This window comes from Panicum virgatum, chromosome 2K, assembly GCF_016808335.1.
Source record: "Panicum virgatum strain AP13 chromosome 2K, P.virgatum_v5, whole genome shotgun sequence".
Taxonomy (NCBI): domain Eukaryota; kingdom Viridiplantae; phylum Streptophyta; class Magnoliopsida; order Poales; family Poaceae; genus Panicum; species Panicum virgatum.
The window spans coordinates 41,334,554-41,341,493 of NC_053137.1; positions in this window are offsets into that span (position 1 = coordinate 41,334,554).

The following is a 6,940-nucleotide window of genomic DNA, read 5'->3' on the forward strand; positions in this document are numbered from 1 at the left end:
GGAATTAGAGGCTTTGTAACTTCTCGAGGTCGAGTGCGTAGCAGTCGATGATTTGTCACCTCTTGGATGACCGAGACTTTGTTTGAGATAGGGAATTTGTCCCGTCCGAAAGTCGAGTACCGAAGTAGTCGATAAAATGTCGTCTCATGGACGAAGAAATCTTTTTAGGAGATAGGGAACTTGTCCCATCTGTAGATCGAGTACCGCAGTAGTCGAATAAGTTGTCGTCTCATGGACGAGGGATTGTCCTCTTGGGAGATAGGGAGCTTGTCCCACCCGTCGATCGAGTACTATAATAGTCGAACAAGTCGTCTCATGGACGAAGAAAATAGGGAGCATGTCCCATCCGGAGATTCAGTACCGTAGTAGTCGAATAAGTCGTCTCGTGGACGAGGAAAATAGGGAGTGTGTCCTATCCGGAGATCGAGTACCATAGTAGTCGAATAAGTCGTCTCATGGATGAAGAAAATAGGGAGCTGGTCCCATCCGGAAATCGAGTACCACAGTAGTCGAATAAGTCGTCTCATGGACGAAGAAAATAGGGAGCTGGTCCCATCCGGAAATCGAGTACCGCATTAGTCGAATAAGTTGTCGTCTCATGGACGAGGAGAATAGGGAGCTGGTCCCATCCGGAAATCGAGTACCGCAGTAGTCGATTAGGTCGTCTTATGGACGAGAGAGTAGAGAACTACTCGATTTGCCATGCCTTTGACTTTGAGTGAACAAAGAAAGGTTGGTATTCGAGGAAGTGGAAGGAGTTACCATCCCTTGGGAGGGGGAGCTTATGTCTCGTAGGTTTTACTACTGAAGATAGAGAACTTGTCTCTAGGGCTGCAAGGCACATGTCCCTTAGCCCCAGTTACTCGATTCGCCGTGCCTTTGACTCTGAATGAACAAAGAAAAGTTGGTATTCGAGGTAACTGATGGAGTGAAGACTCTTGAAGAAGTAACCCCTTGGGAGGAGGGAGCTCATGTCTCCGGCGACGAAGTCTTCTCTTTCATCCAATATTGGAGCACTCGATTTCTTTATACTCGGGAATATCCATTTTGGCCTTTTTTTAGTATAAGACCATTAATCGACTTGGATATTTTTCTTCTGCCAATACGAGTGGTTTGGGAACTGAGTCAGAGCTCGGGCGAACCCATCCTAGCCTTTACTGGGTGTAAGACCGGGGGTAAGCCCAATAGATGACTCGAGTCAGAGCTCGGGCGAACCCATCCTAGCCTTTATTGGGCATAAGACCGGGGGTAAGCCCAACAGATGACTCTTCTTTTGGTCTCTTCTTTCTGTCAACACGAGTGGAGAACTGAGTCAGAGCTCGGGCGAACCCATCCTAGCCTTTATTGGGTGTAAGACCGGGGGTAAGCCCAATAGATGACTCGATTGCCAGTGCGAGTAATTTTGGGATTGAGCCAGAGCTCGGGCGAACCCATTCTAGCCTTTATTGGGTATAAGACCGGGGGTAAGCCCAATAGATGACTCCTTTGGGTAACTGGCATGCTGAATTCCTCGTTGGAAGGGTATATTGCTCGTGTTGACTTTCTCTTTGTTGTCTTTGTTGGTAGAAGTTGGAGGTGCTCCGAGTGCTTTGCGAAGAGTTCTGCATTGGAAACTCGAGTGCTTTCCTTTTGGATGTAGGAAGCATTTTGAATGGATCTTCTATTGAGTAGAATCAGTCGTCGACTGCTTTGGTTGAGAAGGAAGTGTTGCCTTGTCGCGACGTCTTTTATGCGGGTTGTGCCCGTAGATATCGGGTATCCGGTAATTAGATGTTGGACTGTAGGCTTCGATTTCTTCGTGATCTTCCCTTTTGTTGATGACAACTGTTTTTGCATTGCGACCAATGTTGATGACATTGTGTAAGTCACTGTTCGAGTAGTCGAACGAATCGCCAAGTTGTTGATGATGCTCTGTCTTGATAATCATCTTCGGGTTGTTGTTTAGATGGACAGTGACTGTGATTTTCGGTGGAGGACTTCCATGGCTAGCTGCTGCTGCTTCAGTTGTCTCCAGTTCAGAGAGGAGTTCGTCGTAGTCCAGGTCTTCTAACATTGTAGAATTAGCTTTTCGGTTGGTAGCATCCGAAAGAAAAGCCATGAAAATTTCGTGATTGTGGTTGCGAATTTTTGAATTTATGTTGTCCTCCTTGAGCAGAAGGCCTTGTTGAAACGGTAGTTCCTCGTCTTCTGAGAATTGCTGCCTTTCTCCGGGCTGCAGTTCCATTTTTGTAGTGGCTGCTGAAGTCAACTCCTTGTCGGATTCAGTCTTTTTGTCCGAATCGAGTTGTAGTGCGAGTCGGCTTCTTTTGAGGGCTTGGTCCGAAACCGGGTGGGTTTCCTTGTCTTACTTGACTCGGGGAGGGAGTTCGAGAGTGTGTCGCAAAAGGTCTTCATCGTAAGGGGTGTAGTCCGCTGGGGGTCATCTGCCTTCGATTCGAACTGATAGTTCATTTATGAATTTGTCGTATTTGTCCAAATTGTCGCTTTGTTCTGAAGAACACATTTGCGGCGTGCAGTGATCCTCTTGCAAGGTAGGGGAATTTGGAGTTTGGATAACGTTACACCAGCGACTCATGTAGTCTTCGATTGAAACCGAGTCTTCTGCGGGGTGGGATTGTGATAGATATTGATCCAGTGACTTGTGCGAGTCATCCCACAGCTTCTTTACTTTGGACTGTTCCCAGAGAGTTTCGAGCTTGTCGGGATTGCTTAATCCTTCCATAAATAAGTCGACATCGTGTGACCATTCGGCTAGTTCGCCCTCGGATATTGGGTTGTCCAATTCTTCGAGATATTTGATGAAAGCTTGCTCTTGTTCTAGCTCTACAAAGTTAAGAGCCCACTGGTTGGAGAATTCTCCGCAAGAATTGTTGATGTTGAACGTGTCTTCAGCTAACTGGAGACAGTGCTCGATCTTATCATCGATATCATCGATGTTCGAAAAAGTGTTTTTCGACTGCTTCTTTTTGCGAGTAGTTTTCTTGAAGCTAGTCCTTGACTTTTTCTTCCGAAAACTTGGTTCGGCGACGCGGATGCAATTGGAAAGTGTGGTCTTCCCGTTCATGGAAGTTTCTTCTTCCAATTCGGAAAGTGTTTTGGCTTTGATTGCGTCGAATTAGGGTCAAATTCGGGTTTTATTGTTGAGGTCTGAAACTCCGATTTCTTCGAGTTGATCAATGAATTCATCGAATTCGCGTCATTTTGTAGCTTCTGAAGCTTCTGGGGGATCTTGATCGGTTGAGTGGCTTTCGAAGCCTCCTGATCCGTCGGCGATGAAGATCCAAGAGCCGATGCGAAGGGAAGTGCCTTTTTCGAGCACATGGTTGTCGTCGAAAGAAGCCATCGATTTCTTCTGACGATCGTTGGCGAGAGGCCCCACGGTGGGCGCCAGCTGTAGGTGTTTTACAGTCGGGTTCTCCGAGGGGTATCCCGAGGAGAGTGGTTATGAGTAGGGACTCGCCGAGATCAGAACGCGATGGTGCAAGGAACACAAGGATTTAGATAGGTTCGGGCTGCCGAAGCGTAATACCCTACGTCCTGTGTGGTGGTTTGTATTCCCTCTGGTATTGTTCGATGTCTCGGAGGGGTCCCTGTTCGCCCTTTTATAATCTGGGGGAATAGGGTTACATGGAAAGTCCTAGTCGAGTTCTATTAGGATCCTAGTCCGAGAGGTTCGGATAGTTCCCGAGATCGTCGACTAGTTCTACTCCTATTCGGATAGATACAAAAAGAGGTAGGGCATGGCCATGTACTACTCCCTACTCTAGGATAATCTGTGCCCGTGGGCAGTCCCGTTGCCCCGGGTCTGACAGGAATGGACTCGGTCAAGCAAATTTGGGATACCCTTCAATTGAGTCATGAAGGTACCAAGAAAGTGCGTGAAGGAAGAATTCGTGCTCTTGAGGGAGAACTCAACCGGTACATCATTTGTGAGAATGAAACACCATCAGAAATGTACAACCGGTTAAACAAGATAGCAAAATTAGAGCTCTTGGTGGAGAGAAGTGGAGTGATAGAGATGTTGTTGACAAGATTCTTGTTGCATACATGGCTAGATATGTCAACCTTCCTACCTTGATTCGTGAGAAGAGAGGATTCAAGAGGTTCACTCCTGCTGTTGTCATTGGAAGAATAGAACAACATCTTATCACTATCAATGAAGAAAAGATCACTCAAGAAATGTCCAAGCTGCATGAGCAACTAGAAAAGAACAGTGGTTTGGCACTCAAGGCAAGATCAATGAGCAAGGGAAAAGCTACTCTGGGAAGTACATCATCAAGAATGAAAGATAGTAATATTGATAATGATGACATGGCAGTCTTTATCAAGAGATTCAAGAAAGTCTTGAAGAAGGATGGATACTTCAACAAGAGCAAGAAGAGAGGCAACATCTAGAGGAAATCAAACAACCCATGCTTTGGATGTGGGCAAATTGGTCACTTCATTGCCGATTGCCAAACCCAAGGAACAAGAGTGAGAAGAAAGAGCAAGGCAAGGGCAAGACAAGGCACATGGGTGAAGCTCATCTAGGCATTGAATGGGATTCAAGTGATGAATCATACGATGATGAAGATGTAGCAACCTTTGCTATGGAAGCTTGTACTAACAAAGTCATCACTCTTTAGGGAACTCACTGATGACGAAGATGACTTCACTTACACTTGCTTCATGGCAAAAGAGGCCAAGGTATACTCATGCTCCTCCCCCGATAGTGATGACGAAATGGATGATAGTGAATTGGAAAACATGATAAAAGAACTAGGTCCGAAAGCTACAAATAAAATCGTTAAGCTCATGGTAGAAATGAGGATAGGGATGAGACTCTTGAGGCTCAAGAACAACTAATTAAGCTTGAGCGAGAGAAAACCGTAGGCCTTGAGAAATCTCTATCCAAAGAAAGGAAGAGTTTCAAGGTGCAAGAGAGCTTGCTCAATACCAAAATTGGTAAATTTCTTGAACTTGAGAAGTCTTTAGCTAAGGAGAACTCCTTGATGCTCAACTTAGAGAACACGCCTATGATGCGGCCTTCGTGCTCTTTGGACCTAATGGTTGTACTTAGCACATCCTTCTCCCTCTAGTGTTTGAACTGACCTTTTTTCTGAAGCTCGGCAAGTTCTAAAATTTTTTATACCACCGCTTTCATTCTCATGTTGATCAAACTTTAGTTTTGCTTCAACTAGCTTTGGCTTGCTTGCTTGAATACACTGCCAGCCACGTTCATATCCAAGCCTTCAAACGGGTCAGACTGCTCGGCAACTATTGCTGCCTCTCTTTCACGCCGCCACTGGTCGACCTTGCTTTGGTACCCACCTAGCCCAAGGAGGACTTTGTGTATGTTGCTTAGTCTAATTCTCTATTCATCTGGCTTAGGGCTAGAGCTTCTTCAATGGTCTTTTGTTAAACAAACCCTTCCCATTGTGCTGGTGTGATATCCCCATAATATGTAAATGACGTTTGACCCTTCTGAACATACTTGGTATTCAGATGGCTCTTCCACCAGCAAAAAGTTTCACCCAGCATCTTCCGAGCATAATGCTTTACTTTCTCTTTAGTTCCTCTTGGCAAAATTAAAGTTCTGCTCAACAATTGCCCTATCACTTTTTTCCCCTCAGGAATCTGTGTCCAATTGAGGATCGATGGATCCAAAACCACCTTTGTTTTGATTATAGCACTGATGGAATTCCAAAACTTTTCTACAATCTCTGGAGGATCTATGAGCTCTCCTGCCACACTAATTGCATTGACCGTCCATTGCCCTTTGGGGTATTGGTTTCTTCCTTGCTGACCTCGTTTCTTTTGTTTTGGCAGTTAGAGGTTGTACTTGCAGGATTCGGACCCGAGCTTTCACTGTCTTTCTTTGTGAGGCTTGGGGGACAGTGTTGACGTTTACTCCTTCCTGTCTGAGCTGCCTACATGGATCATACAATTCTCAAGCTAGTCTATGAAAATGTATAGTAAATGCTAGGTTGTAATAAATCGTGTCGTCATTACTTGACTTGAATTTGGTTGGTAATCTGGATCACAGTCCTCCATTAAACGTCTTTGTCTTTTCGGGTAAGCGTGTGGATCAATCAGATTGTGCCAAATGGTGCCTACCCAAGCCCCTTGTCCAATTCTAGGGCCGTCCTCATCCCCAAATTTGATATTGACATCCGACTCGTCTCCCAAGATTGGACACCGACATCGGCCTCATTGTCTTAGGCCAGTCTTAGTGAGAGTTTTATGGTCACAGTTACCTAGACTGAAAACTAGGTAATTGTGCTAGATGGGTTTCATGGTGATGAAACTCTCCTCACATCTCATGAAATCCCGTCATTCTCTCTCCTTGTCATGTCAGCAAATTTGATGATATTTAATGTCATGAAACTCTCCATGAAACCCCCATTGAGACTGACCTTACTCCTTCTGGGATGCAATTTGATCAATATCCTCATCTTGCAGTGCTGCATATCATCCCTTCGTGGGGAAGATGATGACGAAGGATCCATTTACGACTTCTACCGAGCCATCGAATATATTTGAATAAATATTTGAATTTACAACAAAAATAACTAACCACCTACAAAATTCACATTTAAATACCAAGTTTAAATGTTGGGTGACAATCATCAGTTTATTTTCAATGAACGAGCAATGAACATTCAAAATTTAATACACATTGCTTTCACATTCAAAGTTTTACATTCAGTTTCAATAAGAATTGAAAGGAGATATGCACTTTCTGAAGACAAATTTTGAATACACATATGCATATTGCAAGGAGATATACACTTTCAGAATACAAAATTTGAATACACATACACTCACATTCATTTTTTTTGACATCTTTGCTTTGACATTGAAAATTTTAATGCTATCTTTCTTTGAACGAATGGGCACAAATTGCGCGCATTTCTATTAATAAAGAATGAGAAACAACCGAGAGGCCCCAAAAGGCACC